Source organism: Theropithecus gelada, chromosome 8 (genome assembly GCF_003255815.1).
Source record: "Theropithecus gelada isolate Dixy chromosome 8, Tgel_1.0, whole genome shotgun sequence".
NCBI lineage: Eukaryota > Metazoa > Chordata > Mammalia > Primates > Cercopithecidae > Theropithecus > Theropithecus gelada.
In genome coordinates, this window is record NC_037676.1 from 22,245,240 (window position 1) to 22,258,878 (window position 13,639).

Consider the following 13,639-nt stretch of genomic DNA (forward strand, 5'->3'; position numbering starts at 1 on the left):
GTAGAGAAAAACACCCAGGCCTTCTAGCAAGATTAAGCTAAGTGCTGTGGTTCTTAATGACAATTCAAGCCATTTTGATTAACCTAGGTGGTGGTTTTCTCCTTACCAGGTAGGGAATATACTGGAGTCTTTCTAAAAATAGTTCCGGTGAAGATAAACATTTATTGAGTACCTACTGTACTCCACTAGATGAATAAATGGATTTCTCGTTCATCTCAGGAAGCATGGTTAGGGGATTTTACAGATGAGGGAACTGAAGTTCAGAGAAGTTAAGTTACTTATCCAAGTTCATATAGCTGAAAAATAGAAAAGGATTTCTACCTTGTGGTAGGTGGGGATGGGGTCGTCTTTGTGCTCTGAGGAATGTGGCTGGAGTGGAGTAGAAGCTCTCTATATAATGGTTGAGTGACTGGATGAACTTCAAAGCTGGTCCTTCTGGCTTTTCCTGCTGCCCAGGCCACATGCCCAGAAGGAACGCTGTCTTACCTGGGAGGTCTTTATTGACTGTTTGACACCCTTCCCATCCTATCCCAACCCTGTCCCCATGGCACCTAGTGTCCCCAACCAGAACATATGTTTCTTATGGGCAGAGACGGTCTTTGAGCATTGGGTGGGTGGTTGAAGTCGGTTTCTTTGAGATTTTGTGATTGGGATTTTCAGCAAAATATGGTAGCAGGCTGGTCAGAGGGGCGAGTCTGGCAGTGGGAGCCTGGGCAAGTCTAACTGTTTGCTCACTGGCAGAACGAAGTTGGGGAGGTTGGAGGGGTAGGGGAACTCTGAAAGCAAAAGAAAGCTCACAGGGAGCCCCATCGTGTAAAACCGATGATGGCAGAGCTGCCGGGCTGCAGCGGGGAGCCTGGCGGGAGCCTTGTGTGGAGTCTGTGAACATATTCTAGGTGCCTGGATACTCCTCTTATCTCCCCGCACATGGGTTGATGTGCATCTATGGTGTTTTGATGTGGACATTGTGTTAAATTTGTTTTTCTGTGCAGCCTTGTGACGCTTCAGTGAGTGTGTCTATATACAAAAGGAAAACAATTTTGGCTGGGTGCGGTGGCTCACGCCTGTAATCCCAGCACTTTGGGAGGCCAAAGTGGGTGGATCACCTGAGGTCAGGAGTTTGAGACCAACCTGGGCAACATGGTAAAACCCAGTCTCCACCAAAAAACACAAAAATTAGCTGTGCGTGGTGGCGGGCGCCTGTAATCCCAGCTACTCAGGAGGCTGAGGCAGGAGATCGCTTGAACCCGGGAGGTGGAGGTTGCAGTGAGCCGAGATCAGGCCATTGCACTCCAGCCTGGGCAACAGAGTGAGACTCCATCTCACAAAAGAAAAAAACCCGAAAAACAAAAAAACTAAACAATTTTGAGGATGAGGCATTTTTTCCTTCCTTATGAGTGGGATGTTTATGGACCAGTGACATTGACAAGGCTGGCAGCGTCAAGGAAAGGCCCTGGTTAGTCCAGCTTACTAGCAGTGAATTCAATTCTCTCTTGAAAGCAACCTGACGGTTGGAATATTTCAACCTTAGCCTTTGAATACTGACGGAGTGCCAGGCTTTCATCTGTCAAGATGCCCCTCTGTGACCTCAGCTAGTTAATATCTCAAGCGCTTCTTTAGGAGACAGAATGGGTTTGTATTGAACCAACCACTATTGCCCAGTCTCGTGATGACCAGGGTTGTGGAACAGATAAGTTGTGTGACCTCCGCGGGTCAGGGCTGTTGACTTTGCCTGTAAGTTACACTCTTGCAGCTGGGCATAGACAGAGCCCCCAGGGGCTCTGTGGACATGAACAGGTGAGGATTTAGGTGACTCTGACACAGGGTCTTCCCCAAGGTCAGGCACATAGGCGGTTTCCCCAAGGTCAGGCACATAGGAGGTGACATCCGTGGGACTTAGCGTGTTGCAGAAACAGAGCATATTGGGACAGAGGGGAAGTTGAAGATCACCTGGGATCCTTTAGCGTCCATCCCTTTGTGAGAGGTAGGATAGCCTAGTGGTTAACAGCATGACTCTGGCCGACCGCCTGGCTTCTTTCTAACCTTGCTTCTGTACTTTGTGACCTTGAGGCAAGTCATTTGGTCTCTCTGTGCCTCAGTTTCCCCATTTGTAGAATGGGGATAACTGGTTGCTAATATTGCTGTTTTTATTGTTATAATTATTTTGTACATAGAAGGGTTGGAGGCTCAGAGAAGCAAGTTCATTGACCTGAGGCCATACAGTGTATCAGTGCCAGATGCAGGATGAGAAAGAACTGTGACTCAGGCCCTGTCCCTCTTACCAGGGCAGGGCAGGGCAGCTGGGCAGGAGAGACTGGCAGCTCTGTTCCTCCTCCAATCCAGGATTGTCCCTTCCCTTTCCGTCTCCCAAGGTCACCAGTTGCACCCATGAAATCTTAGTCCTGTTAATCTGGCATCTTTGGAATTTGCCCCACCTGTAGGGCAGAGATAACTTAATCCTTTTGGGTGGGCCACATATGGGATATTCTGAGTGTGTTCTCGGTACGCTGGGCATGGGCCAGGCACAGACCCTTCCGTCTCACCCTCCTTCCATTGGAGGCTTTTCTGGGGAAGGGGTGGAGATCAGATTGGGCTCCTAGGGTCAGGGGATGTGGGATTGGCACCCTCGGAACCACAGGCAAGGCCAGGAGCTGCTGCCCATGGGCGGATAGGGAAATCTAACTGGTATGTGATGTTAATGGTGACCTGGCAAGCAGCTGCAGCTTTGGAGAGAGTGGCCAGCCCATCCAGGGCCCCAGTGGGAGGGCTTCTGTTGAATGGCTTGTTGCTTTCTCTCAGATATTGAAGAGCCCATCTGTCTTGCTTCCCGCATGACTTTTCATAGCTCCCATCATATTGCTGTTGGGTGCAATGCGTAGCCATGGAAGACACCTGATCATAAAGTAAATTCCACACACTCCAGCAAGATACTCAGGGCCTTGCATGGTCTAGTCCCATCCTGCCTTTCTTCCAGCAAACATTAATTGATCATCTAGGGTTGCAGCTGCTCTCCTAAGTCTGAGGCTGCCTCTCAACCCTTACCTGACTGCTGTCTTCTCTGCACACCAGACCGTGCAGCCACAGGTCCTCACTGCCCAGATGTACCAGCATGTTCACTTCCTCCTGCAGCGAGAATTGTTTTCTTCCTCTCCATGCCAAATCTGCCCTTTTCTTTTCCAGTCAAAGTAACATATGTACACAGTCACAAAATGAAATAGTGTAGGAGAGATTGTAACGACAGCTCTGATGCTTACAGCTTGACACACTCTTCCTTTTTTCTAGGTGGCTGTTCAAATGGCTTCCTTCTGGCCACCTTCTCCAGGTTGGATGTGATCTGGAGTCTGGATCTCTACCCTATAGCATGCCCTGCTGTGACCTATTCCAAGGAGAAGGGGGGTTTGGTGCTGTGGCTTCTCTCCTGGGAGGCTGAGGAACTTGGTTATTGCTGTCTTAGCAGAATTGTTATTTTCTACCAAATGTGCAACGAAAACTCTTCACTGAGTCTTTTGTCCCTAGCAACAGCAGTGCCTCCTGACGCCCCAGTACACCCCGAGTGTTTCAGGACTGTGTCTGGAGAGCATCAGTGACAGGTGGCGTGAATCCACTGTGGTCCACTTCAGAGGCGGCAGATGTCCAGGAGGTCAGACTGCGGCTGGTCTTTTCAGAGGGACAAATGTGACCCTTCTGAAAACTGGGATCATTCGGGGACATAGGTGGAAAGACAGAGGAGCCTTTATGGTTTGTTCTCACACATATGAACCCACTTTCTCCCCTCTCCAACATCAGGGTGACCTGAATGCTAAAGGAAGTCTAGGCCTTCCTGTAGGTGAGGGAGGGAAAGCCACGTAGACCTGATGTAGTTGGACAAGTGTTTTCCACCAGGTCTCAACTCTTCATTTTGTCTTGGTATAGCTTTTCTGGCTGACTTTCTAGCAAGCTGGTTGGGCTCTTTGCTTGTTCCAAAATGGTGGTTTTCACCAGAGACTCTTCAGATGAGCAGGAAGCGTTTTTCGGAATGTATGTTCCTCTAACTTTGCTTGAGTCCCCCGCCATGTGATTCTGATAGGTAATTGTTTTCCCACCCCACTCCCCCTTTTTTGAGGTGGGGGCAATGACTACTTTGAGGGGAATCATTTTTCTCTTGCTGGTTTCAAAACATTAAGAGCACCATTTTTTTTTTTTTTTTTTTTGGCGACAGTCTTTTTCTCTCACTCATGCTGAAGTGTGGTGACATGATCATAGCTCACTGCAGCCTCAGTCTCCTGGGCTCAAGTGATCCTCCCACTTTAGCCTCCCAAGTAGCTAAAGTGGCACCCACCATGCCTGGCTAATTTTTTTAAAAAATTATTTTTTGAAGAGATAGGGTCTTGCTATGTTGTCCAGACTGGCCTTGAATTCCAGGCAGCAAGTGATCCATCTGCCTTGACCTTCCAAAGTGAAAGTGCTGGGATTACAGGTGTGAGCCACTGCACCCAGCTCAAATTTTCCTTTTCATTAAAAACATACATATGTGTATATGTATGTATCTATGTATATACATATATATTCATGTATATATATGTGTGTCTATGTATATATGTGTATATATATGTGTGTTTATTTGTGTGTGTATATGTGTATACATTATATGTATATTCTCTTTGTGTATTCATTTTTGCCAGTTTGGGAGACGTTAGAAAAAGACATGATTTGGAATCTTGAAATTAGGCGTATTTCTAATTTGTGCTCTGAGAGCTGCAGTTAAAGGATTGTTTGTGCTGCTCTGCTCTTGCCTGCGGTGTGTGGGAATGATGCTGAGTGATGTCCTCCTGCTTTATTTTGCATGATTTTTTTTTTTTTTTTTGAGACAGAGTCTTGCTCTGTCACTCAGGCTGGAGTACAATGGTGCGATCTTGGCTCACTGCAACCTCTGCCTCCCGAGTTCAGGCGATTCTCCTGCCTCAGCCTCCTGAGTAGCTGGGATTACAGGCGTGTGCCATGACACCCGGCTAATTTTTATGTTTTTAGTAGAGATGGGGTTTTGCCATGTTGGCTAGGCTGGTCTCGAACTCCTGACCTCAGGTAATCCGCCTGCCTTGGCCTCCCGAAGTGCTGGAATTACAGGTGTGAGCCACCACACCTGGCCAATTTTGCATGATTTTTACATGACTTTTCAAAGGGCCAGGGTGTGACCATCCAAAGCCCTGTGAAGAGTCCCTCTTCTGTAAAGGAGCCTAGGAAGGGAGGAGGTTCGAGTGAGGAAGGCTGGTGGTTTTGGACGAGGAGCAGGTGGTTTTGGACGGGGAGTGCCGGTGGTTTTAGTGTGCGTGGTGCTCTTTGATGTGGTTTGGGTTTCTGCATTTGTAGTGTGTGCCTCCTAAGGATGCTGGAAGGTGAGACAGGGCTTTCCAAGGCATAGATGGGGTTTGTGGCTTTACTTAGGAAGACAATCCTTTCCATAAAGCACAATGCCAAAAAGGTCTTTTCCTCCTGGGCCTCGCATTGTGATTGATTTGTGGCGTGGAGTTTCAGTGAGGGAGGGCTCTGCAGGAACCAGCTCCTTGGTCTGATCCTTTCTGGACAATTGTGGATGGGAGTTGGCTTCTTGGTGTCTTGAGAGTGTCCTCAGCAGACCCCAGTAAAGCAGGAGCATGGAGCTCTGGATGGGCTCATGGTGGACATGGGAGAGCTGCTGGCCAGGGGACTGCAGGGTGAGGCTTGGAAAACAGGGAGGGCGCTGGGCTTGGCCCCACATTTTACTGTGGTTCATTTAGTGAATGTCAGTGCTAGCTGGGAACAGTTGACAGACAAGAGAAAAAACTTACCGGTTCGATTTTGAATTCTGAAGCAGACATTGGGCAGCAGAGGCTAACATTTGGCATTTATCCTAACACTTTCGAGGTGCCCGAGCCTTGTTTCGTTTCTCTGGAAGAAAGTCTGCAATAGAGATGGTGCAGAGCAGCCTCTAGGGCTCAGCCCTGCCCCCCCTCGCCAGAGTTGTGCTGCTCATGGTATCACAGCGCTTGTTTGTTTCCTGTCTGTATCCCCATTGCACCTGGCTCAAGGGAGGTGTGAAGCAAATGCTTTAGAACGGGCGAGTACTCGTAGATTTCACATGATTATTTCCTCAGTCCTAGAAATGCCACGTGAACTTCGAACATGGAAAGTTTTTTATTTTCGAGAAATTGGAGAGGTGGGAGTCACAGGCTGTCACCAGGTCAGGCAGGGAGTCAGTGGCTGCGTTTCTGATGCTACAGGGGACTGGCTTGGGTGGTATGACCTCTGCAGGACCCACAGAAGGGCCTGAGGCCCCCTACCAGGCTCAACTTGCCCCCTTCTCTTTTCTCTTTTGTCTTTTGGTCCTGGGCCTGGATCAGAGGCTCCTTACCCACAGGATCTTGGACAAGTCATTTTCCTTCTTGGGCTCCAGTTTCCCATCTGAAAAGGTGGGGGCTGGGCTGGATGCGGTCTCCCAAGGGCATTGTAGCTCCTGTTACATGATTCCGCCAGCTCACCTGGGACAGAATGTGCATTTTCCACTCTCCCTCCTCCCCACAGTGAGAGAACAGGCCAGTGAGACAGGCCTTTCCTGTTTTGTCATCTTAGGGGAGAATTGGTGTCAGGGGCTGACCCTTCACTTCGTTCTAGCCTTGCTAGGAGTTTGTGGAGCCAGTGGATGCAGAGACAGAGTTCACATCACTGGGAGTTTCACTGTCCTGGAGCAGTTAGTTCTGGGGCTGGAGGGCACTTGCTCAGGTCACACTGGGAGTGGCAGTGTCAGGCCAGAGACCCTTGTCTCTTGATTCCCCGGGCAGGACACATTTCTTCATTCTGCAGGCCGGTGCAGAGGAGGAATGCATGTTCACAGGCAGCACGCGAGGGCTCCTCTCAGCTGCTTATTTGGCACTCCCTGTCCCCTCCAGGGGCCAGCCACACAACCGCCTGTCTCGGCCCGCTCCCCACACAGTTGCCAGTGGGGTCTTTCTGACTCTCTCTGACACCTGGATGTTCTCCGTACTTGCTGCTTCAAGGGCTCAGGTTCCCATTGGCTACAGTTATTTTTTCACACGTGTGTTCGGTCAGGTGTCTCTGGTTATTAAATGAGACAAGGCTTGCCTTGCTAAAGACAGAGGTTTAGGAAGTGCCTTGGAAAACCAGGAGAAATGGGTTTCTTTCCTGAAGGATTTCCCAGAGGCTTTAGTATGCTAATGTGCTTATGAATTTCCAAGAGAGGAGAACTGAAATGCAAACATGGAAACTGATTTTACTGAACGGGAGACCGGCAGCTAGGTCTTGGGCAGGAACTGAAACCTGGACAGGAAAAGAGATTTGTGAAATTCTCTGTCTCCGGTTGTGTGTGTGTGTGTGTGTGTGTGTGTGTGCGTGTGTGTGTGTGTTTATTTTTAATCTCTGCCCTGTCTCTATGCATCCTGATTCATTCATTTCCTTTTTCCTCCTCTCCACCCTCACTTCCTTTTTTTGTATTTTTAAAAATTGTAGTAAAATATACATAACAAAATTTCTCATCTTACCCATTTGTAAGCATACAGTTAGTTCAGTGGCATTAAGTACATTCCATATTATTATGCAACCATCGTCATCATCCATCCACAGAACTCTCCTCATCTTGCAAAACTCAAACGCCTGTGCCCATAAAACAAGACCTCTCTGTCGTGTTCCCTCCTCACCCCAGCCCCTGGCTACCCCCATTCCACTTTTAGTCTACAAATTTGACTACTCTAGGCACCTCATATCAGTGGAATCATACAGTATTTGTCTTTTCGTGACTGGCTCATTTCACTTAGCATGTTGTTGTCAAGAACTATCTATGTTGTAGCCTGTGTCAGAATTTTCTTTCCTTTTTTAAGGCTGAATAATCTTCCACTGTATGGATCTATTACATTGTGTTTATGCTTTCATCCGATGATGGACACTTGAGTTGCTTCCACTCACTCCCAGACTTTTTTTCCCCTCTCTGATCCTCAGGGAATAGAAAATGCCCAGCCTTCATTTTTACGTTTTACGGGTAGTGGAGCTTTAAAAAAGAGAGTACTTTGGGAGGCCCAGATAGGAGCATCACTTGAGCCTGGGAGTTTGAGACCAGCCTGGGCAACATAGTAAGACCCAGTCTCTACAAAAATCAGCTGGGCGTGGTGGTGCGCACCTCTAGTCTGAGCTATTCAGGAGGCTGAGGTGGGAGGATTGCTTGAGCCCAGGAGGCTGAGGCTGCAGTGAGCTGTGATCGCACCACTGCACTCTAGCTTGGGTGACAGGGTGAGACCCTGTCTTAAAAAAATAAAAATAAAAAATAAGAGACTAAATTGATTATTGTCTCTCTGGCTGTGGCCACTTTGGCCTGCCTTCCTAGCCGCCTGCCTTCTGCCTCTCTTGCCTCTCCTGAGGCTGCTGCAGGGTTGATCCCTCCTGGCCTCTTGCCCTACACTACTTCGAGGCATCCTTGTGGTTCGTTTCCTCCTCCTCTTATCACACACTTACCTTGTTTTTCCCCATCGTTTTTTTCTCCTCTGTATCCTGGTGTCAAGCTCAGTGGGTGCTCCCTGCAGGCAGGTGGAAGAAATGATGGTGCTGCAGGATGAATGAGGCTCTGGCCCTAAACTTGGCTGCTGTGGCTGCAGTGGTCCCAGCAGGGGCCTGACCAGGCCCATCTCTGCACTCGTGGACCACTTGCCTCTGTCTGGGGCTTGTGTCATTAACTGTGGCCTGCCCTTGAGTAAACGACTCTGAGGGCAGAGAAGTCCACTGAGGTGTGGTGACTGAGGCAGATCTCAATCTTTTGGAGGTTTATTCTGTCAAGGTGGAGGATGCACCAGGAAAAAGAAACACAAGTTACAGTAGGATCTGTGTCCTGTGCTTTTTCCAAAGAGGGCTTTGGGAACATCAGTATTTAAAGGGGAAAAAGCAAGCAGGAGGGAGAGAAGAAAAATAAAAGGAGGAAGGGTAGGCATTGAGGCAAGTGGTACCATTCTTGTGAGGCTCTGATTAGCACTCAGTGAATCTGCATTTTACGTGTGAAAAGAAGGAAGTTAGGGAAAGTCAATCATGGTCTTGCACTGAGTAAATCTATGTTTTACATAAGATAAAGTAAGCTTATGAAATTACAGCTGTCTGTTTGGGAACAAAAAGAAGGTCAGGTTTGCATGACTCACTTCCCAAGCTTAACTTTCTTTTCCTTTGACATAGTGAGTTTGGGGCCCTGAGGTTTTATTTTTCTTTCACAGCACAAAGATACCCAGTTGACCTTTTTGTTTCATAAGAGAATGATGCATTTTGGTTCAGTAGTGTTTACTCCAACTGCCCTACCCCTAATTTAAAAAGGGGAGGGGGTGAGAAATCAGTTCCAAATGTCCCTGTAAGTCTTGGTGTGATGCCAGCCTCTAACTGGCTGACATGAGCAGTTTTTTAAAGGGGAGACCCTCTTGATGGCTTCACGTTATCACGGGGTGGGATGGGGACAGTCACTGTTGACAGCCAGCCTGTGCCGGGTGTTTCCCAGCAGCTCTGTGGGAGATTATTCCAGCCAAGGATGGCTGTGCCCTAAGGTTAAGGAACCTGCTTGAGGTCCCAGAGCTGGAATTAAGATTGACAACCTCGAACTGGGTGACTGTAAAGCCCGGGCACCCTCTGTGCCCCCTGCCTTCTCTCAGCCACTCCCTCCAGAGGTAACCAGAGGTAATTCCCTACTGCCCAGGCAGGGGGCTGGGGCTGGAAGCGGTCTAGATGGTCACTTAGTGGTTCCCCAAGCTGAGTGCTGATCGAAATCGTCTGGGAGAACTTTAAAAAGAAAAAGAAGACTTGAATCAGTGCGTGCTGGGGTGGTGTCTACGGATGGATATTTTCAAACATTTCCCGGGTAATTCTGATCATCAGTCCCTGCTCTGATCCTCCCTTTCATTTTCCAGCCAAGGACACTGGGGACCAGAGAGATGAGATGCCATGGCCAAGGCCACTGGGCTGTAGCCAGAGCCAGCATCAGGTCCAAAGTGCAATCTCAGTAGCCAGTTCTCCGTGCTCTGTGTTTGCTCAGACTGCCACCCCTGCTCAGAGGGCTCTGGAACCCAAGGAAGGCCTTTGACCATAGGCTGGGCTTGCAAAACCTTGGTAGGACCTTGCCCTAGGCTGGAAACCTCAGGGCTCCAGTCAGGGCTCATCCCCAAGAAGATGCACTGCCATTCCCAAGGTATGGGAGCCTCTCCCCTGAAGGGCACTGCCTGGAGCCACCTCTTGTTCACAGGCCCACGTTAGTCCCCCCGGGACAGGTTGCCTCTGCTCCACATGTGGTTCTGCAGATCACACCTAGGTTTGAGAAATGCAGTGACACGTGAGGTCCAAATTAAAGGTGATGGCAAGGATGGCTAAGTCCAAGAAATTGTGGCTCCTATTTAGGGGCGGTGGGCTAAGAGACAAGACACAGTACCCTTTCACCCTGGTGGGAATGAGAGACAAGACACAGTACCCTTTCACCCCGGTGGGTATTCTAAGTTGAGTTTGTTTGTTCATCAATCATTCATTCAACAAATATTTATTGGGCTCCCAATAAATCATCTTACTGGTCCTTGGAGATCTGCTGTGAACAAGACAAACACAACCCACCTCTGTGGCCTGCACAACCCTGGAAGGTCACACACTAGAACCCTATCACTTGGCTTCTGCATGAATCCCATCATGTAGCCCCTTGACAGGGGACTCTTGTGTTATTACTGACAATAATGATGGTTTTAGACACGTATTATCCCATGTAATTTTCCCAACCATTCTCTCAAGTGGGGAAACTCAAACTTAGAGAGTTTTATGACCTTGCCCAGGGTCACACCGTGAGTGATGGAATCTGAATTCAGCCCCAGTTCTCTCTGATTCAAAGCTGGGGTTCTTGACAGCCACATTGTACCACCTGGTACCCTCGCTTTTTGTCAGGGGCAAGTATAAGAAGAAGCCAGGTGACATGCGAAGCTTTGTTTGCTCTAAAACTTGAGCGATTTCATGTGTCCTAAAGGAGGAGTTTTGTCTCTTCCTTCCCAGCATGAGCACTTGGCGTGGTGTGTACTTCATTTGGTCTGGCCAACAGGCCACTCGGGAGCTGAATGAGGGGTTGTGACCGTGACCTGGGTATTCTCTTGGTTCAGATACCTTCTTGGTTGGCACATTCCCTTGCTTGTCCTTCCCTTGGTCTTTCTTGCTTATAATGTATCCCTTTTTTAATTCTTATTTTTTTTTTTTTAAGACAGGATCTCGTCTGTCACCCAGGCTAGAGTGCAGTAGCACAAACATAGCTTACTGCAGCCTCAAACTCCTGGGCTCAAGCAATTCTCCCACCTTAGCCTCCCAAATAGCCAAGACTACAGAGGTGTGCTACCATGCCTGGCTAATTTCTCTTTTTTTTTTTGTTGAAATGAGGTCTCATTATATTGTCCAGGTTGGTCTCAAACTCCTGGCCTCAAGCGATCCTCCTGCCTTGGCCTCCCAAAGTGCCAGGATTACAGGTGTGAGCCATCACACCTAGCCTAATGTATCATCTTATTAAATCAGATCAAATCCTTTTTGAAACAACTTAAAATTGAAATCACTTTAAAAAACCAAAGGGTGCAGGGCCACCCTCCTCAGGACCCTGGGGCCCAGGTGTCTTGGCAGCTGCCTTGGACTGGGCCAGAAGTTGTTTTCACCACTCTGTGGTAGGAAAAAGGGAGCAGAGTAGCGAGTTTTCAATAAAGCTAAATATGGCCGGGTGCAGAGGCTCACGCCTGTAATCCCAGCACTTTGGGAGGCCGAGGCAAGTGGATCTCGAGGTCACGAGTTTGAGACCAGCCTGGCCAACATAGTGAAACCCCATCTCTACTAAAAATATAAAAAATTAGCTGGGCATGGTGGAGGGTGCCTGTAATCCTAGCTACTCAGGAGGCTGAGGCAGGAGAATCGCTTGAACCTGGGAGGTGGAGGTTGCAGTGAGCTAAGATGGCACCACTGCGCTCCAGCCTGGGCAACAGTGTGAGACTCCGTATCAAAGAAAAAAATAAAAAATAAAGCTAAATCTAATTTAAGGTACCATTTTATAATCAGAGGTAGTCTTCCTTTTTTTTTTTTTGAGATGGAGTTTCGCTCCGTCGCCCAGGTTGAAGTGCAGTGGCGCAATCTCGGCTCATTGCAAGCTCCACCCCCTGGGTTCACGCCATTCTCCTGCCTCAGCCTCCCGACTACAGGTGCCCACCACCACGCCCAGCTAATTTTTTTTTTTTTTGTATTTTTAGTAGAGACGGGGTTTCACCGTGTTAGCCAGGATGGTCTCGATCTCCTGACCTTGTGATCCACCCGCCTCGGCCTCCCAAAGTGCTGGGATTACAGGCGTGAGCCACCGGGCCCGGCCCCTTACTTTTTTTCAAGCATTAAAAATGCCCTTTTAGGAAATGATGTTTGCGGTAGAGGGCGGTGGTGATTGTTGCTTATATTGTTATTGTTTTTGTGTCCTTTCTGGGCAAAATAAAAAGTTGGCCTTGGTGTGTCCATTTCCTTTGTGGTTTTAATAGCTGGTGAAATCTGAACTCTGAAAATGACCACTAATTCAGGTGATTGGTTTTCACTGTTCCTCCGAGCCCTGGGGTACCTGGGGCTGTCTGTCTTGGGTAGTGACAGGGAGCCCCAGAGAGTCCTTTGCCCGTCTTCAATCAGAGACGCCCTCCTTTTTTATATATAGGATTAGATTTTTTGTATGATTTTGTTTGGAGATAAAAGGATACCCCTGCCAAAAGTTGAAAAGCTTCTCCTCTAGGATGTGTGTGTGGGGGGGGAGTGGGGAGGGAAGGAGTGGGGGAGGGAGGGAGGAAGGAAGGGTGGGAGGAAGGAAAGGAGGGAGGCAGGAAAGAAGGAAGGGAGGAAGGGAGGGAGGGAGGAAGAGAGGGAGCGGGGAGGAAGAGAGGGAGGGTGGAAGAAGGAAGGAAGGAATGTGGTTACTTTGGTGGGACTGAGCCATGGTGATCTTCCACTTGGCGAGTATTTCTTACCTACTGTACTAGTCAGAGTTCTCCAGAGAAACAGATACTAGGATGTGTAAAGTCTACTTGGGTTTATAAGACCAGCCTTTGGTTGAAGACCTTCCCTAGGTCCTAGCAGACAGAAACCAGGAGAGGCAGAGACATCTATATCTGGCTACATAGAGAGGTTATCTAACTCTCTGCCTGTTCTCTGTCTATCTCTGTCTGTCTGTCTGTCTGTCTATCTATCTATCTATCTGTCTACCTACCTATCTAATCTCCCTACCTACCTACCTATCTAATCCACCTACCTACCTACCTACCTAATCTACCTACCTACCTACCTACCTAGAAATCGAGAGATTTACTTTGAGGATTGGCTCACATGATTGTGGGGACTAGCAAGTCCAAAATCTGCAGGCTGTAGATTTAGGGAGAGCTGATGTTACAGTTTGAGTCTGAAGGCAGTCTGGAGGCAGAATTTCTTCCTTGAGAGAGACCCAGTTTTTTTCTCATGAGCCCTTCAGCTGATTAAATGGGGTGTATGTACCCATGGTATACAGGTTAATCTACTTTATTCAGTGTCTATTGATTTAAATGTTAATCTCATTTAGAAAATCCCTTCGTACATACATCTAAACTAGTGTTAGAGCAAATATCTGGGTACTGTGGCTCATTCA

At 48.3% G+C, this 13,639-nt stretch overlaps 1 protein-coding gene across 6 annotated transcripts in view; it reads left to right on the forward strand.

Moving 5' to 3' along the window:
• SLC25A37 (solute carrier family 25 member 37) overlaps window positions 1-13,639 on the forward strand; it is a 45,028-nt gene that overhangs the window by 24,159 nt on the left and 7,230 nt on the right. The gene's annotated exons all lie outside the window — the stretch shown is intronic.